The sequence below is a fragment of the Falco cherrug genome, chromosome Z (genome assembly GCF_023634085.1).
Source record: "Falco cherrug isolate bFalChe1 chromosome Z, bFalChe1.pri, whole genome shotgun sequence".
In the NCBI taxonomy this organism is placed as follows: Eukaryota; Metazoa; Chordata; class Aves; order Falconiformes; family Falconidae; genus Falco; species Falco cherrug.
The window spans coordinates 57551720-57578991 of NC_073720.1; the positions used below are offsets into that span (position 1 = coordinate 57551720).

A 27272-nucleotide genomic window follows, 5' to 3' on the forward strand; every position below is an offset into this window, starting at 1 on the left:
CACAGCATAAGGCACCATGGCTGCAGATGTGGAAGTATGACAAAGCCTCTACAGCAGTGCTTAGGTCTAAACCTGCGTCCTTTTTACTTCTTTACTTCCCAACTTGTTTTACAGCTATTCAATATGTTGATTCTTCTGTTAATTTAGACTATACTGACATCAATATGTTCATTATGTTTATCTGCCTTGTGTTCATCTGTGCTGCTAAAAGAAAAGAAACCAAAAATACCAAAACCAAAAACCTAGGCTGAACTTCTGGGACATATGCAGTATGCCATGTAGTGAATATGAATAAACAGAAAGCAACATGATGGGTTTGGTGTTTGGTTTTTTTAATGTAAGATAGTCTTCAAAGGTTTTCCTTTAATAATTTTCTGAATAACTACTGCTAGGTTTATAGTTCTATAAATCTAATTAGGCACAGACATTTACCAGCCAATGATTTTCACTTCACTTGCTCTGAATACATATCTACCCTATATAACTGTTATGTTATCTAATATAGCATAAATTATTTTTGTTGTTGACAATATCTAAGGTTTATTGCACAGTAGTATAAATAAACTGTAACTTTAAAAGATGTCATTCAACCAATTTCTCTTGAGAGCAAGAATTTTTGTTTCATAACCCAATATTTACTTATCATTTGATGATATAAATGGTTAAATATTAATTTCCTATATTCATCCTCTGAATTTAGCTCTGAAACCAGACAGGATCACTTCACACCTTCCATCACTCCTAACTTTAATAGGAAAATAATTTTTTTTACTAAAATGGCTAGCTCCATTTAAGTTGTCAAACAAAGCCTACATTGCAGTTATACGGCTTTGTATGACAGAAGCCCACTCCAAAAATCAGTTTGCACAGATTAAATTGATGTCTCCTGAAATGGAGTTTAAATCACAAATTAAATTACAGCACATCCATTGTACAAGTGACTAAAGGACAGGAAGCTAATTTAATACAGCTAGGCAGACATTTCTTCAAGTGAAAATATGGATGAGAGTCTGTTATTCACAACTGCTATGAAAAATCTGTGGTATGTTGTACTTATATTTTCTCTAGGAATCTGGAGGAAAGACTTTTTTTTTTTTTCTTCTTTGCTAGAAACAATAAGAAGAAGCTGTTAAAATCTGTCCAGTACTGACAGTTGTTCAAGCCCCAAAACACAGCAGGAAAATGAGCAGTCTCAGAAGCAGCATGGGTGGAGCTGGTCAGAATTTTTTTGCATAAATATGAGTTCTTTATTAAATGCCAAATTCAAAAGCAAAACCACTTCTATAAATGCAAATCATAACACAGGTTACGTTTCCTGTTTAGTTTGATAATAGGCTGCTTCTAGCTAGAAACAAGAAGTATGAACTCAGCCAAAAAGCCAAGAGAAAGCCAGCACAGGGAATTTAAAAGAAGAGTAGCATAATTAGATGGGTTTTATAAATACTGTTACATTAAATGCTTAATTATTTTTTATGGCATTGACAACTTAGTTTGTGAACAATTAACACAATGTTTTCTTACTTCTGATTATCAAGCAAAAAGTGTATATTTTTCATGGTTATAATAAGTTAACAAAGGACATATGCTGTTTGATCGTGCACAGTGTAATCTCTATAAAATTTTATTGATACAATAGATATAATTAAGTATTAGGATGACAGAAAAAGATTGTTTCCTAAAAGAATTAGAAGACAATTTGAAATATTCAATTTTCTTCTACTATGAGCAAGATTACACAGAAAAATGGAAGTTCCTAAAATAAACTGTTGCAGTCTGTTGCCATCCTCTCCAAAGGCAGCCCAAAAACCTGTCTAAACCCTCAGTTATTCAATATCTACATTACTGAGACATGTCACATGTTCCTTCCCAGTCACTCTTGATTGATTTTGTGTGTTTTGTTTAGTTTTATGGTTTATGCTACTATATCAAGGAGTTCAAAATATTGTTGATCATTTAGTTTTAGTTACAGTATTACTGGTTATTTTATAGATCTCTTATGCGTCGTCGTCTACTCACATAAGAGGAATTTATTGAAGAGGTGAAAACACAGCACTGTATCATGTAGCATCTTGCTATGATAACATATTTGATACGAATGTCACGGTGTCTATGAATTTCAGTGACATTATGAGTTTCCAGTTGTTTTAAATGCTTTATGGAAGATACAGTCGCATTGAAACTAATGTAATAAACACCAACATTTCTGCATTTCTGAAAGTGCAATTTTTTTCTATTCTTCTATACATGTGACAAATGTTTCAGCATGGAATGAACAGTCTCAACTTTTTATGTCACTAAAAGCTATGGGGATACTGCGAATACAAAGTACTTAAGATGACAGCCTTAGAAAAAGGTTATATTGAGGAAATATGGGAAATATATTGAACATATTCTGGGCTTGATTACAAACAGTGAAACATATAGTCTGGTTGTGTACAGAAGTGATTCCAGTGCCTTCATTAAATAACACCAGGTAAGGACAGCAGTAGTGATAATGATAGTCATTTAATATTCCAGATATCGATGTGGCTATCTGTTTCTGCTGCTGTTTACCCAAGCCTTATTTAGTCTGCAAACTGGAAACTTCCAGCTCTGTGAGACTAAACATGTTTATTCTGCTTCAAAGCCATCTTTTTGCTAAGTGTCTGGGCTGCTAAAAGGAGCAATTATTAACAGGAATAAAGCTACTAACAGTAAAATATTAACACTAATAGGAAGTTCTCCCAAGTTAATTAAGAGGATTATTCTAGGTATCTGTTCCTGAACATTACCTTGAACACATACATTGCAAAGCACTCAACATTACTTTCATGAAAATAAAACCAAGCTTAGATCAGGTACTTATAAAAACCCTAAATTGCTGGGTTCTTGAAGCATTTGACTGTGATGGTTTTCTAAAATATTTTGATTCCAACAAAAAAATCCCCATTTACCCTGGGTAAATATCCCACATATGCAACTACCAGACAGAAACTGTATTTGTTTCTGAGCTATGAAAGAAGTGATACATGAAGAAAAAGGTGTATTCTGTTTGATTTAGCTTCATTCCTTCTGTACAGAAAAAAAATCTGGTAGGGACTGGACCACATCAGCTTTCCAAGACAGAAATTATTTAAACAACTACCTGTCAAAACTGAACACAAGAAGTTCATTGAGATTTCAACAAAGCCCTTCTCACAAGCTGAAGGCATGAAAGGCAAAGACCGAATGTAGGATTTCTCATTTGGCCACTAAGAAATGCTATGTTTTTAATACAACCAGGATTTATCAGAGATGATTACCTTACTAATCTGTCATAAATTCCACTAGAAAACCATAATAATATTGGAACAAGACTACACCTGAAATATGACTTTCAACTAACACTGCACTGAAGTATGCACTTGTTTTCAAGAAAGGCTTTGTAAACTGTCAAACACTGGGGAATGTCTAGGTGCAATTTCAGTCTAACTTGCTGCCTGTAGATCTTTTAATATGTGGGTATTTTTTTCTTTTAGACAGCTTACAATTTGCGCATTATAAAAAAATCCAGACCTCTCAAAGATGTGTATCTTTTAGATGCCCACAAAGGCTTCCGTATGATTAAGAAGATGGAAGTGCTGAAGCTGTTTATTTGAGAAAGTGAGAGATAAGAGTCATATCTAAGCAATGGTAGCTTTTTTCTTTTTTAGGATATTTTTGCCATTGTTGGACTTTGATTATGATAGTTCTAAAACTCAACGGGAACTCAGTTTTGATTCTATTTTCAGCTACATTTTTAGATATAAAAGTCAACATCTCTTGACAAGTTTGTGTCAAGTTTCAGAGCTTTACGGAAGAAATGCACCCAATTCTTGCAGGAACACACCTACACAGAATCAGAGATGAAGCTTTCCAGAACAGTTCCACCTGATTTCCTCTGTCACTTTTTCTGCTTTTATTGTCCCAGTCCAGTTTTGCTCACTGTCTTCCATACAGCGATTTCTTTGCAAGATTGGATGCTTAAAGCACGTCATGGCTTAAGATTTTTTCTGCATGTCCCTCTCTGCCATGACATTGATTTACCCCCCAGCAAGAGAAAGTGGTTTTGAACAGTCTGCTATCCACTTTATATGCAGAATATCCAGATATATATTAGGCTTGTATAGCTGCTCCTTTAAGAACTCAGATTAGTTCATTTTAGAATTTAATCATTTCCCTGGGATTTGTGAAGGGGCTCAAGCTGTGACTGCATCATCAGATAGATGGTGTAGGGTGGCAAAATCAAACATGTACATTTGTCTGAAGTGGGAACTTAAAAATTGCCAACTTTCTGCCACACAGCCAGAAGATGAGAAGTCCTGGGAGACTAGCAGAGCCATAGGTTCTCAGAGCTCCTTTGATTGTTTTCAAACAAAATTTGTTTGGAATCTACTTTTTGTAAAATTTAAAAAAAATAGACAGGATGCAATATTAGTTGTCATACTCAGGATAAAGTAGTCATTCTTAAGACTTTCTTAGAGAAACATACCCTTCAATCAGTGCATATAAAGTCACAAATGTGATGGAAACTTGGATAACAACTGCTCACCACTTACCATAAACCCCCTAGATTAAGACATCAGATTTCAAAGGAAGTAATTTTCTACCTAGCATAAAATTAAAATTGATTGCCAGACATTTTGCCACAGGGTGTTGTGCCTGAAAAACATACGGACTTGAAAAACTTCAGGAAGCAAAAATCCATTGTTATGGGATAACTGTGGGAACACAAGAGCCATGGTAGAATTTCCAATGGGGAAATTTCTGAATTGTGTTTTCTGGAGGAAAAGAAAGTATTTCCTATACTTGCCTGTTTCTGCCTTCTTTCTCTATAGATCCAGTTGTTCACAGTGTCTGAGATGGCATACCTAAGCAGAAGTGGCTTTGGTCTTCTTTTCCTGAGGCTAGGCTGTCCCAGAAAGCACAAATTTGCTGTGAATTGCTGGAAACAGCAAGAAGCATGGAACTCAGATTTTGTTGCAAGTGTATCTACTTTTCATTGTAAAAGCATGAAGAAATTTTAGAATCTGTTGAGATCTATTATTGCTGCTCAGCTTTACACAGCTTTTTAATGTAGCTATGCCTGTGTTTAAAGCACACATTTAAATATCTTGTTAAAGTCAGGAGCAAACATAACCAGAGGCTCCAGTTCTCAGGATCCATAAGCTTTAGTTCAGGTTGAAATTTATCTCTTTATCTTCTTGTAGGAAACAAAAGAATGGAATAATGACTGAAATACAAAAAATAATTATGTTGAAAAGAATGAGGTCTTTACTTTTTCCTGTGAATATGTAATGCATATGTTTTTAATTATGGGCTAAACTTTCAAAGACTTTAACATATCAGGTGTCAGTCCTGTTTGTGTGATTCTACACCTGCACCTATATTTACAGCACTAGAATAAGAATATATATTAAAATATAACAATGTGCTTCATTTGTGTTAGTTAAGCATGAAAACTACTACAATATAAATTATCAGGTATATGATCCTTCACATATACTGATACTACATTTGCTAAAATATTGTTCCAAATTGGTTTGTTTTTTCGTTTTGTTTTGGGTTTTTTTTTGGGTTTTTTTGTTTGTTTGTTTGTTTGTTTGTTTGTTTTTAATTTCCTTCAAATAGCTTCAGTTTTGGTGTTTAAATTGAAGCAGTAAAAACAATTTTACACCTGGCACAGGGTTTTCCATTTTTGCTATATGATAAGGAAACTAAAGAATTAATTACTTCATTAAATATAAAAACCAGGGAAATTAATATTTAAATAATTATCAGTGTTTGATATTGTATGGTTGTGAAGAAACATATTAGTATAGCGGATATTACAGCAATTCTTGCGTTGATGGGCTTCATTAAAATATAATTGATTTCAGTAACCTTTACACTCCTCAGATCAAAAGCAATGGTATGTTACACGTTAGGATTCAGTACTTGTACATATCCAAAAGAAAAGGTTTCACTATTCTTATAAAAATACATTAAAATTACAGATTATTGAACATCCCTCATGCCCCCAAATATAAAGCCTAAACAGACAACCAAAAAACAATCCCCACCCCACCCAAAAAAAACAACCAACCAAAACCAAACCAGCTAACCAAAACCAGCTGGCTTCTATGCTTTCAATGCAACTTATTTTTAAAAAATTATTTTGGCTGTTTTTTCAATATCTGAAAGCATTTCTAGCACATCTTTAAATATAACCACAAAATACAATAGGACCTTAAATTAGACGTAGCAATATGTGAATAGTAATTGCATGGAAAATGGTACCTTGGCAATAAAACTACCTTAATTTTATAGCACCTTTGACAAATGATTCAGTTCATTGCACATATGGAGTGTATTAAACTTTCTCATTTTATCTTGCTTGGAGTAATTATAAAGAATGTACAGTCTGAAAACTAATTAAAGGGAAAGTCTATACAACACCAAAGGTTAATGAATTCTAAGCAGCATTCACAGATAAGTGTTGAAGGAGTTTTTCAAATATTTTATTTAATACATGTGGACACTGAATGCTTGCTCAAGTGCACTCTTGAGCCTAAGCCAAATATAGGATCTACATCCTGTGATACAGAAACACCTAGAAATCACAACAGTTCACGTGTGTTGATTTTTATTATCAGCTCTACAACTAACATCAGCAGTGACAATACTGGCAAGCACCTAAGCAATACCAGTGGAGCTTATTATATCACTTGTCCTGCAGCCATGCAACAAGCACATCTTCTCCTCGAATCCTGTCTTAGATCCAGCATTCTTGAACCCATGCTCGGACACATCAGGGGTGCAAGCTGTTTCTCTGAGACACTCACCTTGGATAAAGCCAAAAGGGTCAGAGCTTGGGCTGTGTCGATAACAAAACACTGTCAGGATAAGGCCTGGTGCTTCCCAGCCTGGTCATGTTTTCAGCCTTGTTCTAGAGAGAATGAAATGATTGTCACTCATGTAGAGATGACCATAGCAGCTGCAGCTAGAAACTGTCAGAGAGAAATAAGGGATCTGATCCTTATGACAGACGTAAGAGCACAGTAACATCACCAGCTGGTTTTGTGCAGAATTTTACACAGTGCATACAATTTGACATATTATCTCCTCTCAGAATAACAACAACAAGAATATATCCATGCATTTTACTGGTATATTTGCCACAAAGATTTTCTATGTAAACTATTTTTAACTATCAGAATTATGTTACACAAATACAAATCCAAAAGATTTTAAAAAGACAACTTAAAAATCCAATAAGATTTCTTTGTTGTTTTTATGGAAGGACAAAAATTATTTTCTTTTAATGTGTAAAGAGTTTCTTGTTTCTTTTAATTTTGGTGTGTTTTAACTCGAAATAGGGAAGAGATTTTATACATATGACGTCTTAGTCATGCCATATAAATAAGAAATAACAGAGGGTTTAGAGAAGTTCTTGGAGCTGCCTTTGAGCAAATCAAATGACTAGGGGAGGATGACAACACACTCTTAACACTTGTTTTATCTTTCTGTGTAATCTTGCTTTTAGCAGGAGTGCACTTTTAAAAAAGACCTCCTAACATAACTGAATGCCAAGATGAAAACAAGACAGAACATGCATTCTGTTAAATGCGCCTACGTGGCTCCAGCCACTGGTGGTCATTCACTCCTTGGAACCAGAGTGGAGCTAGTCTGACATAAACCCCTGAAATGCATGTAGTATTGACAGTGGGGTGTCAGTGACAATTTTTTTTTTCTTTACAAATGCACTCCTATTTACTAAGGTGAACATAAGCTTAGAAGACTACATTTAAAGTCTTGCAACAGTAAAATGCGTTGTAAGCTGTGGATATGCAGAAACTTTCAAAAGGTTGTATGTGTTGGGTTTTCCTGATGTACAGAAACATAGCATCAGCCTACTCTCATGGATCAAGCAAGTCATCTCCCTGAGGGCAAAATATGACAACACCAATAGAATAGCTACACTATCTCAATTAGATGCTGAATAGTTACTCTTTGCTGAAGTAGAAGACAGCATCCAGGAGGGCTCTTTTCTGCCTTATAAGGGATTGGAACCAAAACTTTGATTGCTCCAGAGAATACACTGCAATGGTGTTTTGAAAGCTCTGTTAATTAACTAACTTAACAAAAATGTGAACCATGTAAGAAGTCAATTAAGTGGAATTGATGTGCATAATCTTTAGTTATGCCAACCTTTCTTTTTTTACCAAGCTCACCAAGTGCATCAACACATTTCCCGCAGACTGCATACAGACGAGCAGCATTTTATAATTTTTTTTGGCTGCACTTTAAAAAATTATTTGGTTCTTGTAGTTCCCCCAAAACTTTTCACAGCAATGCTCATTCTTAGTGAGTGTCTGCTTCTCTGAAAGAGAACAGGCTTTGGAAATTAAAAGGAAATATATGACGGAGAGCTGCCTGAATATCAGAACGTATGTAGAGACTGAGTGATACACTGCAGACATGGTTACAGATACATGTGAAATGGTTTGAAACACTGTTTACCAACAGCTATTCAGAAATGTCACTCACTAGAGGTGACAGTGCCCCCCCCCCCCCGCCCCAGATAAGGTACCACAAGGGCTCTGATGTGAGTGTGCAGTCCCTCCACACCACTTGCACTGAGCCCTCCCCTCTGGTTCATTTGATCAGCTCACCTGGGGGATCGGGAAGTGCAAGCAGGGGGTCCATAACAAACAGCTGAAGGAACAGAGGGGAGAGAGGTTCAGATATGCTATTTCAGCTGTTTCCAGTGTCAATGCGTAACACCTGGAGGGAAGTTTCTTGATACTGAAAGAGGATTTAGAAATGCTTTACTCTTCCTCATTGTCAAGAGTGACGGCTTGTTTTCTTGCCCATTTGATGCTCAGTGAATCCTTGTATCAGGCAGTGACTCAGGTATCTCTCTTTCCTTATTCAGAAAATGCCTTAAAAAAGATCCAGGAGGTGTCCTCCTCCCTGGCCTGCTCAATGCCCCATGCAAAACGGGAACTTGGCACAACTCTAGACTTCAACGCATGTCACCAAGGTGGTTTTCATACCAATCACACAGAAAGAGCCTCTGTCATGTTCAGGTGCAGAAGGCAAAGCAAGAGTGAGAGTTGGGGATGCAGAGAGGAAACTGTGGATTCAAATTTTCAGAAGAAGAAATGGCAAAGGTGAAATGGTAGAGAAGTTAAGTATTGGTTAAAAGCGTTCCTGTTGCTGCCAGAAGTGTTTTCAGAGAAAGCCCAGGCATAAACAGTTAACTTCAGAAGGGAGCTCAGGACTTTAAGTGCTAAACATCCTCTGAGGTTGAAGTGGTGCTAATCTGGAGATAGACAGGACTGCGGTCAGATCTTGTTCTCCAGGGTTTTTGTTTGTCCAAATTAACCTCTCATTTTCTGCTGCTGGCTGTTGTGGACCACCTTCTGAGACATTTATGTTGCCTGAATAATCTAGCAGCCTTCTACAATTAAGTAACTACACCAGTAGACAAGCAAATATCTATGGAATTCATCTACATAAACTGTAAGACCTTTGATACACTCTCCCCACAACACTTATCTTTGAATTGGAAAGATATGGGTTTGATGCATGTTAGATAGGTAAGGAACTGTCTGGATGGCCAAGTCCAAAGTGTTACAGTCCATGGTTCAATGTCCAAGTGGAAACCAGTAACTAGTGTCCCTCAAGGGTCTGTATTGGGAACAATGCTAATTACTATCTTCATCAGTCACATAGACAGTGGGATTGAGTGCTCCCTCAGCAGGTTTGAAGATGACACCAAACTAAGTGGTGCAGTGGATTTACTTTAGGGAAGGGATACCATCCAGAAGGACATTGACAGCCTTGAGGAGTGGGCCCATGTGAACCTCATGAAGTTCAACAAGGCCAAATGCAAGGTCCTGCCACCTGGGTTAGGGCAATCACCAATATTGATATAGACTGGGGGATAAACTGATTGAGAGCCATCCTGCAGACAAGAACTTAGGAATACAAGTGGATGAAAAACAGGACAACAACCAGCAATGTACAATGTGTGCTTGCAGCCCAGAAAAGCAATCACATCCTGGTCTGCATAAAAGGCATGGCCAGCAGGCCAAGTGGGGTGATTCTGTCCCTCTGCTGTGCTCCCTTGGAGAATCCACTTGTATATTGCATCTAGCTCTGGGGTGCCCAGTACAAGAAAGACTTGGACCTGTTGAAGTGGTTCAAAGGAGGGCAACGAGAATGATCAGAGGGCTGGAACACCTCTCCTATGAAGAAAGGCTGACAGAGTTGTGATTGTTCATCCTGAAGAAGGCTCTGGGGAAACCTTATTGCAGCCTTTCAACATGTAGAGGGGGCTTATAAGAAAGGCAGAGAGAGACTTTTTACCAAGACCTGTAGTGAGAGGACAAGGGGCAATGCTTTTAAACTAAAAGAGGTTAGGTTTAATTTGGATGTAAGGGAGAATTTTTTTTACAATGAGTAGTGAGACACTGGAACAGATTTCCCAGAGAAGCTGTGGATGCCCCACCGCTGGAAGTGTTCAAGGTCAGGTGCGAGTGGAGTGATCGGTTCCAGTGAATTATGTCCCCGCCCATGGCAGAGTGGGCTGAACAAGGTGATCTCCAAAGGTCCCACCCAACCCAAACCATTCTGTGACTCTGTGACTGTCTTTTCATGTACACAGATAGGGCCTATAAGCAGGATCAGGTACAATTTCTCCTGAAAGCAGAGCATCCTAATGGTATCTAAAATGGACCACATAAAAGATTGATCTACTAACTAACTAAATATTCTATGCAATATACGGGTTTTTTCTATTTCAGTTTTAATCCAAATTAAGTCCCCTGCCATGAGTCACTAAATGAGTAATGTTCCCAGTTATCCAAATTTTCCATGTATTTTCATGTTTTGATGTCCCCAAATCTTTCCAGACAAATGAGCTAGTCCAGTAATGCATCCTTTCCAGGGAGTCATATTTCCCTGAGTTCCATTCACAACTTCATGTGCATGAGCTTGATCTGCAGCATTGGGAGTCTAGTAGGACATAAAGAAAAAGCTGTAATGAAATGCAAGGCATCATGCAAGCACTCTTTTGGTCTTTTTTGTTAGCTGAATGTCTACTGAGAATTTAGACCATATAACATTTTAATAACTTCAATGTTATTATGATCAGGATGTATTTCTAACTAATGCATGAGAACAGAGATTACTTAATTACCTGTCCATCATTATTTGCAACAACAGGGTCAAAGTGACCACTTTCTGCTGCTATTAGTCACACTCATACCAGTCCTGTGCATTATTGATTTATAAGCTAGTGTAATATTTTTAATCCTTTGTACCACCTGTATTTAAAATGTCTGATTATAATTTTGATAGTGCCTTCTCAATTATTGGATAACAATAGTATGATTAATTAAATTGTATGATTATTACCATTTATAATATAATCTGGAAGATATACTGCTTTTAAAATGGAACCGTATCTTGTCAGTTTTGCATGATCTTGTGTAACTGTTCTGTTACAGCTCAATGATACTTAATTATTCTAGCTAAATATGTAATTTTTAAAGGCTACATTTGACAAAGTGTCATGAATCAGCTTTATCCTTTTAAATACAAGAATAAAATTCAAAAAGCCCAGCAGCTGCAATGTTTCATATGACCATGTAGTTTTATGGCATAGGTGGTTTAACAGAAACATGTCACACCCTCTAATGTAAATAAGCCTAATATATTTCAGCATTTCAGTGTTCTAGCCACACAGTAAAAGAAGTCAAGGCCTCTTGGTAGAACAGGGTTCTTGACAATAGATTTTAATTTCTTTGATCTTCACGCATCTGGCAACTCTTGTTGAAGATTTTGAGGATGCTTTATTCTCCCTTCCTGCTCTCTTCCATCACACCAGAAAACAACCTTTCTGGATACTAAAAGTACAGTGTACTTCCAGGCGGTCCAGTGATCAATAGCTCTTTTAGGTAGATAATAAGATGCTGTTAATAGTTCCTCAACTGTCTGCTAAAAAGATTTACAATAGCTTTGCAGAGTGAACTAAGGAGAAATGTGAAATAGAAATGAAAACATCAGTCAGACTTCATCACATGCCTTTCTCTAAAGTTTCATTCTCCAACAGTGTGAATCCTGGACTAATTCTTACGATTTCTAAGAGAAATCTTTTGTCTGTCTGTGTCCTACTGTGGGTATCAATATCAATACAACTGATTTCTTTAAGTAAATCTTAGCACTGAAATTTTTGTCAAATTGAAGTTTCAAAATGTTTTCCCTGTAGTTTGTGAAATCATATATTCGGAGTCTTCAGATAACCACAAGGTATATTATGATGGTTTTGTATTGTAAAAGCTTCACAAATTTTGTGGTAATGACCGCTATCTAAAATACACCTATAAGATCTGGTTTAAATAGAGATGTTAGAGCAGTCAGATAGAAAAAAATAAAAATAGAAAGCACTTAGGCTATAAATGTCTTGGTTACATTGGAGGGATAAAAATATTATTGCCAATATTGGATATTACTTGTGGGTATTGGAAAGAATTGAAAACTTTCCCACTATACTGTGCAAAGTAGTCCTGCAAAGATGTCGTATATAACACCCAGAGTGCTGGAACAGATTGAAAGACTGGACCATTGTCAACAGCATACTTATGGGTTGTTTTGCTCTGCAGTTTTTATTACTCACTGTCAGGAATAGCAAGGCAAAATGTATGTACTTATATACAGTCCACCTCTATTAGAGAGGGCAAAAATAATTTGTTCAGTTATTTATTTGTTTAATAAGGATTCAATGAACTATAAGCAGAGGTTTGAATGAACAAAATCACCACTTTTCAGAGGATCAGCACAGGACCTACACAACAGTTAAGATCATGTCAATGGTCTTTAAATGGGATTAATACAGATTTAGCGCTGCCATAGAGAAATTGTTTTTTCCATTTGCCTTGTATCTTCTTATTTGTGCTGCTGAAAAGCTCTAATACAGTGTCTGTTTTGATATGCAAACTATTTTGTGTAATTGCAAAGGCCAAAATTATCAGAGAGGCAACAACATTTAGATTGTTTTGAATGTCACAGCACATTTCAAATTGCAGTCCATCATGGCTGTAAAGTCTATCTATGTAACTTTTGAATTTAATTTTAAAATTAAGAATAACTTTTTTTTTGGTTTCACCCAATATATAATTTAACTAGGGAAATGACTAACAGACCTAGGAAAAGTAATTTCTAATAATTCATTAAATTTTAAGTAATTGTGTTTGAACATCTTTGTTTAGAAAATAAAAGAAGAATCTACATACAATGATCTATGACAGATTAATGCAGTGATGGTATGATGTCTTGTGAAGTTCACCATAATGATGAAATAGACTCAGTGGAAGAACAATGCTGTCTAAATAATGAAAGATTGGATCTGAAATCTAGTTTTGCAGGCCACTGTAAATTATTACATGAGATATTTGTCTGATAAACATTTGCAGGTAACAATAATACTGAGACTTTCCAAGAAAGTAATTGAAAGCACTTTCAAAGGAAGCTCAGTGAAAGCGTTCCTGCAAAGTCTTTGCCAGTAAGTAGGTAAGTGATCACACTGAGGTGATTACCTGCCACAACAATTTCTTTAATTTGAAGCTCCACCCATTTCCTTGGCACTACTCATGAGTTTAAAAGCAACCAAAACTGTTGCAAAAGGATTTTAAGAAGACAAGCTCTGCATATATTTTCACTGAAATATTCATTTCACTGTAATTCTCCCAAGCTCCCCAAAGCTGGATGGTCAGACTTTCTCTGTGGAAGAAACAATTCAAATAATGTATTTCCACTGCTCTGCAAAACAAGGATGAATCAAATATTTTAAAATCTTTCTATATATTTCAAAATCTGTTACCTTTGAAACACATGCACCTTTCTTGTTCATCTACATGTGGACTAAAGTCAAAAGAACATGTGAGGTGCAGTTTGCACTTTAAAGCTCTGTTTCCATAAATTGGTACAGGGCAGGTATTTTGCACAAAATGCAAAGCTCTTAATTTGCTTATTCTGTTTCAAAACATGAGAGCCTTTTTTTTTCTGAAAGATGGACTTTCCTGGAAATAGCTGAAATGTGAATTGTAACCAGCCAGTACCAGTTTGAAATTGGAATGAGAGGACTGGGTGCTATAGTTTTGCTCCAGTTTTTACAGAGACAAAGACATTCAAGCAGTGTTTTGCTTCTCCAGTTCTTTTGCACACTAAATGAGGACAGACATTTTGATTTTACAATGCATTATGCAGTTTCCTAACTAGATTCCTTTTTTCTTTTCTTTTCACCTGCCTATATTTTGTATTGCTGAAACGCTGTGGAATAGCTTTGCTTCTGTATCATACTTTGGTTCTGACTTTGAGAAAAACTTGATGATTTACTGGCTGATAGTTAGGATACAAAACAACAGGCAAGAGGGGCATCAAAGAAATACACAGATGTCTTCATTAAAGATTTTTAAATCTGTAAATATGTGATAACATTAATTATCCTGACTTAAAATTATATTCAAAAGGTATTTATGAATACTCTCCTGCCAACCACTGCATAATCTACAACTTGAAAGACATGCAGAAACCAAGTGCATTTTCTGCCTGATGCACAGGAACGTATGTTTTTTGTGTGCAAATGCTGATAAACGGACTAATGTATGTTGCAAACAATAGAGGTGTTGCAAAACATAGAGAACATGTGGTTATATGTTGTGTTAAAAAAGAATAATCACAAAGGCAAATGAATCCAGTGCTTAGGGATTTTTTCTGATTTCTTAGCTAGGATTTAAGTTTGTCCAGGACAAAACAATGGTGAGCTGCAGTCATAAAAAACCCCTGTGGCTATCTAAATGCCTCTCTAGGCTCTGTATGCTGGTTTTTGGTCTGTACATTAGTGTCCACCATTCCTTTTACTCCTTGTTGCCTGGCATAAGCAGCTCTCTGGGTTTCAATGAGAGCTAAGTGTGACAGATTACGCTGTCTGAAAGGTACAAGTCTGGGACACCAGTAGAGCTGCACTCTCTGTGTTGACTGACTTCTGGTATGGGGATTGCTCACACAGTGCTGTATCATGTAGACTTGCTCCTTTTCCAGTGCTCGTTTCAGGGACGCCTGACCTCTTGATTGCACCTGTGCATGCAGTGAGGTGGCAGACCACCAGCACAGACAGTAGGAGACCTGACTCTCATTCTCCGCTTTCAGCTCTGTCTGAGGCATGGTGAGTACTTTGTTCACTTCATTTCTTTCCATCCAAATGTTTAAGACTGAATAGGAGCTGAGAACCACTGCTCTGCTGACATGGAGCAGAGCACAGAATAAATATTCACTGAAATCAGTGGGTTTGGATGAGAACTTAAGGACATGCTTGAACCTTTTTAAGTTTGTGGCCAGCCATACATTTTTCCTAAATAGGCATCACTGTAATCAGGTTTTGCAATGTCATTGTTTCACAGCAAATTGGCACCACTAAGCTGTAAAAACTGTGGTAGCAAAAACCCTTTTGTGGATATTGCGACAAAAATGTCAACTTTCCTCCCTTAACATTCAGATGTGGAAAAACAAAGCCAAATGCTTACATTATAGAAATTCTGGGTCATGCATACACACACTTGCAAAACTCTGAAGACAACCTCTAATTCCATGCTAACTAGCTATATGAAGACAAAAATAGTGTTTTCTGCTGGGAGCTTACAAGGTCTTTTTATGTTTTATTTTTCTATAAAGGACTGGAAAGAATTAATGGAAGGAAAAGATCTGTAGTATCAGGTAAGTCTTCATTATTGAATCTCACAAGCCTCAGAATTGCATAGGATGAGGTGTTTCTTCCCATTTACCCCAGCAGTTATTATTGTAAAAAATAGATCTCTAAGTGCTTGGTAGTGAAGACACTGCTTCACTGTGTTGGTTTTCTTTTCTCTTCTCTGAAACGCAGACATGAAGGTCAGATGCCAATTCTGGATAAACAATTTTTCGTATTTATTTTTTATCAGCATCCTCTAGAATCTTGGCAGACAAGCAGTTTTGTTGGTGGCACCAGACTTGTCCTTTGGTGCAGCTACTGTTAACAGCCTGAGTAATCTCATCCTCTTAACCAAAGTTGTTTAGTGACAAGTGCTTCTCTGTCAGGGAATTCACCATGTTTCCTTCTGTGCATCAACTTTCTCAGAATACTCTGTGATATGGAAAATGCCAGAAACTGCTAGAACTTCATGACCAGCATGACCTCATATAAAACCATTTAATCCCTACCACTTTATTAGCATATGTTTGTGAACTTCTCTTTCTCCTCATTCTTTACAAATCTCACATGAAAACAATCCTTTTTGCCCTTCAAATGATTTTAATTCTTTATCTCAAACTTTGTTTATCAGTTCACACAGAAAAACAGGTTGTGAAACATTTGGTACAGAACTTGCCTGAAAGAATCGCTGTGAAATGTTTTCATGTATTATCAAAACTGCAGGCTCATTTTTTGCCCATTCCACCTCAATAAATGCTTCCATTTTGCATCAGAGATCATGCTACATATATCACATTACACCTGCTTGTGAGATACTACTGACTGTGCCATATTAATAAGGGAAGATATCTTGGGCCTATTAACTTATTTTGCTCTGAGTAACTCAATTCTAACATAATTTATTCATAATTCATCTTGGAGAGTAAGTAATCTTTGGTTTTACTAACCTTAGAAATCCCACACAGTCCTGGGATCATGGCAAATATTTAGCAATCATTAAACCATGAACCAAATGAGTGGAAATAATCTGTTAGCCTCTGTTGCCACAACTTTGCTGTTGGAGGAGGAAGAAGGGGGAGATGCAGGGTACTGGCAAGTTCCCAGTCACCCTGTAGAGGAAAATACAAAATACATTTCTGAAACCTTGGGTTTAGTGGCAAGCAATTATTAACTTGTAGACAGATTGAGAAGTGGATACTGAATTAAATATGAATTGGCTCTTTCCTGCTGAATAGATAAAAGTTTTTTAAAATAAGTTGATAGTTTTTGCTTTCAAGTGCTGTGAATTAACCTGTCATAAGCACTTGGGACAGCTGTCAGCATTAGTTGGTGCTTTGGAGATGCAGGAAGGAAAAAACACATCTGTACATGTGTGTGTGCAAGATTAATGAGATGGCAAGCCAGTTATGTCTAATAAATATCAGAAATACCAAACCTGGCAATTACTTGCATGGTTGCATTCTCAAAATCCAAACCAATAATTTTTCTACAAGGAAAAAACAGAAAACATTTACAGTGGAACCAGGAGTTTAGGAATTTTTTAGAACGCATTCAGTTAATATGACTAATATTGATCATGTAGTCACCAGTAAGCACTAAGCTACTATGCAGAAAGTGGGGGTTTCCTCTTGCATCTTTACTGGCTTTATAAAAGAGAATTGAGCCATCAGTGTGCATTTTAAGACACGACTTAGGTGCTTTACTCTGCAGGGAATTTTTGACTGTGAATCCCCATACTAGATAGCTATGTCTCACACTTTTAATTCAGGAAGAAAGAAGCAGGAAGACCTCATGCAAGTGTTTAAGTGTTGTGGAAAACATGATAAGTAAGTATTGGATGGGTCATCCTGTAATTTTGTAACCCACAATTAGATTGAATGCATGTTGCTTAAAATATATTATGTAAACTGTCCCTTTCTCTATGTACCTCTCACTGTCCCTCATGCCTTTTGAGAATTACTTCTGAGAAAACATCTATTTCCCCAGTTTTTCAGCAAGCTAAGGAATTTTCCATACCTATTTCTATGAAAAAAATAAAAATAATAAAAATAATAATAATAAAAAAATTGTATATCTTTCCGTCTTTCGCTGCAGCAATATAATCAGAACAATAATTCAGGAGCACAGAGAGACTGAAACACCCCTCCAAGACTATTGCCACATTTAACCATACATCACACTATGCCATAGAAAAATGGATTATGCAAAACTTTTTCCTTTCTTGGCTACATCTACAGGAAAATGAAGCACATAACTTGCACTCATTGCTGGAACCCAGCTATTATTAGCAATGCCCAGGCAGGTTTACATGGGACCCTGGCAGAAAACCCCAGGCCCAGATCGCTCTTTTGTTTCCACCTCTGTCAAAGGACATCACCAAGAAATTTTGTTTTATTGTCAACACAGATGAGGACTTCTTGGACTTCATCCCAGCCATATTCCCAGTCTGGTCACAAGGAAAGAACATGCCTGGGCTCAGCAGCACATAGTTGCACAAGATCCCATACCATAACAAAAGAACAAGCAGGAGGGCAGGATTCAGCTGCCTATAAACAGGTTTCTTGTGCCACTGGAGAGTCCGTGAGGAGTGAGAGTCATTTGTGTGGCCTGGCAGACATGGTACAGGCCTTGAAGGTCTTTAATGACAGGTCAGGTCTGCAGTGACAGCTCAAGGCCAGGCAAAATATCTTATATTGCCTGTAATGACAATGGGTACATGTTTAGTTAATTGAATGCTGCCAGATATATCTAGAAGGCACAGTGCAGCATCATTCATAGATACTGATCAGAACCTGAAAGCAGTACAGTTCTTTTGTTATGGTATTCCATCTCTGATGCATTGTAGAGAAAGGTGATTAACTTGCCTGTGGTGATGGGGCTGCTTTACTTATGGCGCTGGAAGTGAATAGACCAGAGCTGGCTTAGGCAATGGCATAGCACTGCACTGGGCAGTGGTACAGGAATGACACATCCGGAGTTGCTATTCAGTACATACCCAGGAAGGGAGAAGATGGATTGGGTTATTGAAAAGTATTTCACTTAACATAGGTTAGGAAGCTATTGCTTCATGATTGCTGTGCAGAAAATTAAACAGGCTAAATCACACATATGAACCACATGAAACTGATAAAATTACATGAAAAAAATTACACAGACTTCTTTCTGTAGGGTGTCACTGTGTCAGAGCTTCAATATTTATAACTTCTTCAAGCCACACTCTGAGAAGTGCTGAGCAGAAGCATGTTCTCCTAAAGCCAGAGTGAATCACAAAATTCAAGAATATGCCATTTGGATTCTGATACCGAGTATCAAGGCCTTTACATATTCTTGGGTACTCGAGGACAGCTCTTTTCATCACTGAAGCCTGAATATGCAGAGTTGAAGCCCCTACATCATCTACTCCAATTCCAACACTGTTAAAATGTCAGTTCAACCCCCTACTTTCTAAGCAATTCTTTAATCTCTAAGCACAAGGCCTCTGAAATCTGTTACTGAAAGTCAGGCTCCTTAGAACTGCCTAAAACATTTCATACATAGGTAAAACTTCTTCAGTAGCTTAAAAAGTGGAATAAGAGCACTTGAGTGATGCAGGATTTGAAAGAAACAACTCAACATTTGTAAATCCTCACATAATTACACTTTAAAAGAGAAGCTGGATATTTGTAAGTACAAAAGTTTTCATTCGTAATTAAGATTCCAGCAAATGCAGATTCCTGAGATATAATGGCAACGCAAACAACCATGGCAGTGAACCACTTTGGTACACAGAAACAAGGAGTAGTTCCTCAGTGAATTAAAATAAACAGCACAGGTGAAAGACTTAGTGTTTTTGTTTTTCCTAGCAGCCCAGCAGAGAAATGCATTTTTTTTAAAGTAGAGCAGTGACAAGTGAGCCTTGGAGCCCCAGCTCCCAGTTAAAGGAACCCTGCAGCAGCCAGGAAGAAAGCTCCTTCTGGATAAACAATGGAGTTCAGCTTGAAGCAGTGTTTTATGAAGATGGGTCATCAAACCACCAGCTTTTCCCCTGATTTTTAAACACCTGCCAGCAGCCAGCCAGTGTCCCATCATGGCTTACCACGCTAGTCTCTGAAGACTTACAGAGACTTGCAGCCTCTCTTAGCAATTTTTTTTTTTTTTAACACACATCCAAACAACAAAAAAGAACTCATGCCATGTTTTTCATTTTTCATATTTCCTATCTCTGCATCATGTACTCCAACTTCTCCCAAATGCAAGTGCTCGCTGCCCAGAACAGCACAGGATTTGTAGACCAACAGCTGATGTGCAACAGAGATGTCTTGCAACTCTGCCATGGAATACATGGCTGTGGGTACTGGCAGCTCCCCCTCAGCAGTAGCGTTTGCTCTGAAGCCAGTTCTGCTTCACAAACTGCCCTGGAGCCAGCTGCAGACTATGCCACTGACTGCCATGGTACCACCAGTGGTTTGAGAGCCATGCTAGTCACAGCTGTGATTGTGTGACATTTTTCTAAACAGGAGATTGAGACTTGTCAATTACTTTCTAATGAGCTTAACACCATTTTGTTGACATATTTACATTTTATGTCTTTCCTTTCCTCATTCTAATGAGGAAAATCAAATTTATAATTTTAAATTAATCATTTAACATAGTATCACACGACTTTCTGGATTTAATGCTTTGCTTAAAATGACCCAATCTTATTCTCTGATTCCTTTTTAGCTATATGCTATCCATATGAACTTTAAAAATATATGTGAGAGTACTCAAAATAGAGGTAAGATGTAGAGAATAATTGTCCATTTTGTGACTCATCTTTGACTCTGAATTCTAGTATTTTTAGCAGATTTTTCTAGATTTCTTTTCCTTAGGTTTTTTTTTCATTGCTCCTAATTATACTTTTTGAAGCACGTTTCATAAGGCTTTTATATAAAGTCTTGTCTTTTATATTTTAGTAGGAATGGTGTCCCAGTAGCTCATTTTTTGATATAAAATATCCATATGTTTGTGGCAGAGCTAAACAGTATAATGAAAAATTATAATTGTACCTCAAAATATCCTGTGCATTCCTTGTCACAAAGCAAATGCCAGCTCTGAGATCCTTTGGTGCAGGTATCTTGTGCCTTTATTGCACAAAACCAGGCCTTGCTAGAAATGGAAAAATCTGCATACATGGTGCTTAGTGTGTCCAAGACTACATCTTAACTGCATGGCTCTCATAAGCCTTTCTTACTCAGGCCTCTGTCACATACCCCAAACACATTACTCTTCCACCTCACATACATTCCACTGAGTTTACCATCTAAAGAGACACCCTAAGTCTTTGTGTACTATGAAACCTGGTCATTTCATCTAGTCCTATTTTTCATGGGGTTTACTGACCAAGAGTCAAGTTTTTGATCCTTTTGTAGAAGGGAGCCTGAATATATATCTGAATATATACCTGGGAATGGCTGTCCTGAAGGCGCCACGGCTGTTGCTTTAGATAGATTTAGCAGCATCATATGTATCAGTCACAGGCACGGATGACTTGTTGGCTCATGAAAACAAGCATTCTTGCCAGGATCACACAGGGTTTTGGCTGACTGGTGAGCTGTTGACAAATGGAGAGAATCAATTAACAGGCAAGAATGACTATTACTGTGAAGATCGTGTCAGCCTGTTACAGTTTGGGTATGGATGTTGCAAAACCAACTAAACAAACTCCACATGTGCCATGCTGTGCTTCCCCAAGTTTCCCACTCTGTAGGCACCCACTCTTCAACACTGTCATCCTGAGGATACAGCTGGAGGACATTGGACCAAATGAATACTATATAGCTATTCTTAAATTGACACATACACACATTGTATCATTCCAAAAGAAAAACAAAACAAAACTATCTTTCCTTGTCATTCCTTTCTTTGACCCTACAACCTTTCAAAACACATTCAACTTATTTCCTTCATTCTTACTTCTCTTCTAAAACCTTCTAGAACAAGGAAAAAAAACCACCCTTGTCCTTTCTGCCCCTGGCATGCTTTTGCAGCCCTGAAAATACTTTGCTTTCCTCTATTTAAAACTAGAGGAAAATGTGGGATTTTTTCCTCCATTCCAATCCAAAACACAGTAAGATTTACTCCACCCAGTGCTGCCCTTTTCCAACTATCCTGCACGGATTTTTACTGTTCTAGGAATCATAGCTAGATATCCTGCTAGTTAGTTATCTAGCCTTCATGCTCTTTTATCCACTTGCTATACTTTTTTTTTCCTTTTTTGCTATCCTATGTATGCATCCAGCATTGGCTAAATGGTCATGGCCACACACACCAGCCCCTGCCTTTGGACCTGAATAGTCCTGAGCCGGTCTTTCTTTGCTTAGCCATTTTAGTATGTCCTAGGGCAAGTTAATAAAACAAATGAAGTTACTGCAGGCAAAAGAGCAGAACACAGCTAAAGTAAAATGTATATCTTTATTGGATAAGGAGTGCTAAATGAGAAAATTCTGGTACTGAAGTAAAAAATAGAAGACTTTCTGTCCAACAGATAAAAAGAATAGGTCAAGGAGGAAAATAACGATCATAGCAGTGAAAATCCTGGATAAATGAGCAAGAAAGGGAAGCTATTAATAGAAATATAACCAACCATGAAATGAGTGATATCAAAAAACCTGTGGAACAAGAAATACAAACCTCTGTGGGATTCTGTAAACTGTAATAGAAATTTTTTTGCAACATAGCCCAGGAAATTGATCTATTGTATCATGGATCCATCCATACTGGATCCATTCCCAGCAGACAGAAGCCCTCTGTCCAAAGGTTACCAGGGTAGCTCTTGGCTAAGTAGGGGAATCATGAGAATAATCAGGAGGTTTGGTAGTGTGGGAATGACATTGCAATGCAGTGTTTTCTGTCTATTCCTGACCCTTCTTTGCTGGGAATCCTCATAGCGGCCTTCACCATAGATAATGGCAGGACCTGGTGTCCAGTCTGCTCTACAGCACCTGTCATCAAATACTTCTTAGCTCTCCCTTAGTGCTGTCTCATTGGCATCAGGGCCAATGCCTTGTCATTTGAAGAATCTGGGGCAAAGAGAGCAAGCATGTCTTTACTAGTGCCTGGAAACTCACAATATTCAGCTCTGTTGCCCATATCAGTCTTCCCAATAACCATTCATGTGCCAGCACCCTTTTAAGGGTATGCCTGAAGATGCCAAAACACTGGGAAGGTGTTTTAGAACATTACTTTTTTAATTATTATTTTCCTTGGCTCTGAAGAGGCAGCAGTGAGACTGCAGCTCTTTAGGGAATTTGGCCATGAACATTATCTTAGAAGATCTGCAAGAGACAGATAAGGGATGTGGTTGTGAATAACACTGTAAAAAGTTGGTAAAAGTACTTGAAACTCTTATGGATTGGCTGTCTATCAAGTATGGTATAATTTGAAGGGAGGGAAACGGATAAACTGTTAAAACTTAGCACAGTGGTAGATGAAAAAAAGACTAAAGGCAAAAATCCACCTCTAAACCTATGCTCTACATTTATGTAAATAAGATCTAGGCACAGACAGTGAAAGGAGAACCTCACCCAGCTGACAGCACAACCTCGTGTTACCACCCTACCCCTGCCTGGCCTGCTGGACTAAGGTGCTTCTGACTCCTGACACAAGAACTTTTTAGAACTGGCAAGTTTCCAGTCTCATGGACAGGTTCTGCCCTTCCTCAGTAACAATGAGCAAATTATCACCAAAATCCTGAACCAGGGGTCCTCACACTTTTTAACCAGGGGCCAGCGCGGATGCAGTGGCAGGCAGCCATCTGCGGCTGCTTGGATTCCCCCCCCAACCCCCGGCGGGGGGGGCTGGGGGGTTCTGTAAATACCGGGGGCCGTATCCAGCCCACGGGCCATAGTTTGAGGACCCCTGTCCTGAACAGAGAGAAAAGAAACAGGTAAACACCTGCAGTGTGCTTACCAGTGGCTTCAGCCCTTATTGCCCCATGTGGAGAGTGAGACAAGGCATGCAGTTAGGACTGGAACAGCCTGTTTTATACTAGTATCATGACTTTCAATAAAACTATAGCAAAGGGAACCCAGAAATACATTTATTACATTTTGGGGCAGATCATGGACTGCAATTGTGGGGCAACACCTATGTCCTTTAGGAAGAATACAGCTTGTGACTGCCTATTGCCCTGACATAAGATAGGCAGACCCATTAGAACATGACTATATTTTTGAAGCATGATAATTTTACTAACATGTCTCAGGCAGACACCTCGGGAGTGAGCAAAACAACAGGGAAAATCAGCACATGCCAAACCTAATGGTATTTCATTTCCCTTAATGGAAAATGCAGCTTTTACTGACACAGTGTGTCCTGATGCTGTCCGGAAAAAAAAAAAAAAAAATCATCCTTTTGCAGTGGAGTTCAATAAATGAAGGAATCATGCTTTCTCATTTTTGCAAAGGACATTTGTAAGTTAATCGTGGTAGAATGATGTGTGTCAACACAGAAGCCAAGATAGTTAGGAAATACTACTGGCTGATGCCAAAATGAGATTAAATGTGTAAAATTGGCAATGTCAGGGTACAGATTACTGAGGCACCACAGGGAAATGTGAAGACAGAGAAAACAATTTAGATAAATATACAGAATCTTAAAGAAAAAGTCTTCTCAGATCCAATGCCTATCCTTGTTGGTTGCACTCGCCTTTTTTTCTTTTATTTTCTTCATATGCCAAACTCTTCCATGCAAAACTTTCAGCATGTTACCCTTTCAAATCCTAAAGAACATAGTCTTTTGCTTTTTAATAAAATACATCAGTATTTAAGAATAGTAAACCAAGAATGTGTATTAATTTTAACATAGATCATTCAGGACACTTCACACATTTAATCAAGTAACTAACATAGAGGCAAGCTACTGCCCTAATAGAAAAGGCCAATAGCACACTGATATCAGATGCAATTAAACAAATTTAAGACATGTCTGCTGGTTAACAGTAGTACACAGCAGGAATGCTAGAGAAACAGCATGCCTCTGTGACTACAAGTAGAAATGCTTGGATGTGGTTAAACACATAAGGAAATCACTGACAAATAAGGAAATTGAGGATTGCTTTCTCAGATGATAAAAACCAGGGTACAGCAAACACTGTGAATCTGACCCATGTATTTAGCTTACAATTGTTTTATTTTTGGAAAGATAAAAATAAAGAATGCACAACAAAGATACTCATGTAGAAATATAACCTTAATATTGTGTTGTATCAAGCATCATATTGTAGTTACTCTTTTCAATAAAATGTAATCAGCTTGACATTTATTCAGCATTGTTCTAACCAAGTACTTATTAGAGCAGATTCATTTAAGTCTTGTGCAGAAACTGACTTCCTTTTGTAATTGCTAATTATTATTTCCATTTTTGGAAGGATTTGCTGTTCATGGTATTTTTCCTCAGCAACATGTCACTTCTTATTATAACTATTTCCTTTGACTATTTAATTAAGTATAATTGATATTCATGAAAAAAGATTAAACTGCACTGTAGGATAAATAAGACAACTAATATTTTCAAGAGCATCTTAATCCAAATTCTAAAAAGAGTTTCAAAACCTATTACTTCCAAAGAGATTAGGTACATAAGCTTCTACTTGCATTTGGCAGTAGTAGTTTTCAGACATATGTAAGAATCAAAATGCAGAAATACAGAGAAGGGCTTTAGGGGCAAATGGAACATGCATTGATTAGAAATTAGAAGCAGGCCACATATCCAGAATTACACTGGGAAAGCTGCTCACAACCTGAACTGAAATTATGTGTCTGAGTTCTGGCTTGTAGATTCCAAGTATTAGAACCCTATTAGAACCAGAGTTCTCTATAAAAAAATCCAAGTCAGGGAGAAGCTGACCTGTCTATTTCTTTATTTCATATGATTTGAAACCAATGAGTTATGAAAACATTGTAAGGAAGCATCTTACAATGCTTCTTTATGTTTTATACATTTTATTGGAATAGCAAATAATATTCGACTTCTGTTCCTCTAAACAAAATTAGTCATATATCACTCTTCCTGGACATTAAAGTAATTATGGATGTGAATATATCACATAAAAATATTTGATAAATTTCTTCCTTGTTCTCATTTATTTTCAGGTAAGCATTTCTTATAAGCCCTTTATTGTGTTTAGAATTAGAATGAGGCTAGATACTTCCATTTGAATTATACTGTATATATAGTACTGGTACTGTCAAAGGCTAAAATAAGGTTCCCTGAGTACAGAATTCTTCAAACTGATTTTTAAATGTTATCTTAATCTCAAACACTGTTTTTTCTCCTTGCAAACAGTTCTTTCTTTTTTATAGCAGCAGCCACAAAAATCAATGGAAGTGACTTATACTACAATTATAGACAATCGTATTATCCCTTTAAAGACTTCCCTAAAAGTACACCTTTGCCATGACCTGTACAAAAGTGTTTTCAATAGTAGCCAGGCATGTATTAAAGCAAATGTGACTGTAAGACCTCCTGCTGATGTTGCCTCAGAGGAGTTGTAGATGGTGTCTTTCCATGTAGAAAGTTAACAAACTCTTGCATCCACACAAGTGTGTGAAAGCCTAGTATGCCTGACGTGATAAGCTAATAAAAGTTTCTGGCTTCTATGGCAGTATAAACAGAAAAACTGATTCTGCATTTTACAGCCAATCCTCGGTGAGAGATAGAAGCCTTCAAACAGCACGGTCTGACAGAAAGGGAGTGTGTAGTACTTTCCAAGCAAAGGCGCTTTCCAGATGGATTAAAAAGAAATACTGTTGCTAGACAGACAATGAGTTATCTGTAACTCATCTTTTCACCTTAGAAAGCTGGATAGATGATGAAAAAATTTCAATATAAAACTTCTGGGAAATGTTTGCCCAAGGAGGAATTTCAGCTTACCAAAGGCATGTTTGACAGGTATCATCTAAAAAACCTTTGTCATTGTAGAGGAAAGAGAAGACTAACTCCAAAAAACTTTGGAATAACTTAAGTTATGATGAAAAAAACACTTAAAAATAACCAGTCTAAGGTATGGCAGCCATAAAGTCATAGCATTTGAGGCCAAGACAAATATCATTCTTCTTGGTGCTGCAACCAATTCAACAATACACAAAGATAAAAGTAATTTTCATTTACTTGAAGTATATTTCCCAGAAAATATGGCACATTTAGATCAGAAAATAGCAAGAGAGAGAGAACCTATCACATTCATGTCATAGTAACTTCTTAGTTCTCAAACCTTTTTTGTATCTCTGTTCTATCCTGTATCCAGTTTTTCATCACCTTTTAAAAAACATGCATCAGAATGGGCCAGTCTCATCAATTCATCTTCAGGATTAATTTCTTCCTTGCTTTTACTTCCATGCCATGTTAATAGACGAGCACTCTTATAATTTAATTGTGCACTCTAGCTATTAAAGTATTACTCAAAACCAATCCATCAGGTAGATTTCATTGAACATTTGCTACTTTGGTTTTATTATATAGCTTTATGTACCTTTGAGTCAGTGTGTTACATGGTCAAATAACTTATGACATCCATATA

At 37.3% G+C, this 27272-nt stretch overlaps 1 long non-coding RNA gene across 3 annotated transcripts in view; it reads right to left on the reverse strand.

The window, feature by feature from the left end:
* Positions 1–650: 650 nt before the first annotated feature.
* Positions 651–27272, reverse strand: part of LOC129734778 (uncharacterized) — a 55725-nt gene continuing 29103 nt past the window's right edge. For 2 of the 3 annotated variants that reach the window (XR_008730382.1, XR_008730381.1), the window contains 3 exons: positions 21156–21305; positions 6822–6925; positions 651–4942 (listed from right to left, as the gene is read on the reverse strand). This is a non-coding gene — a long non-coding RNA (uncharacterized LOC129734778). Of the gene's footprint in view, positions 5231–6821; positions 6926–21155; positions 21306–27272 lie in introns of all 3 variants that reach the window. The other variant, XR_008730383.1, reaches the window with a different exon arrangement.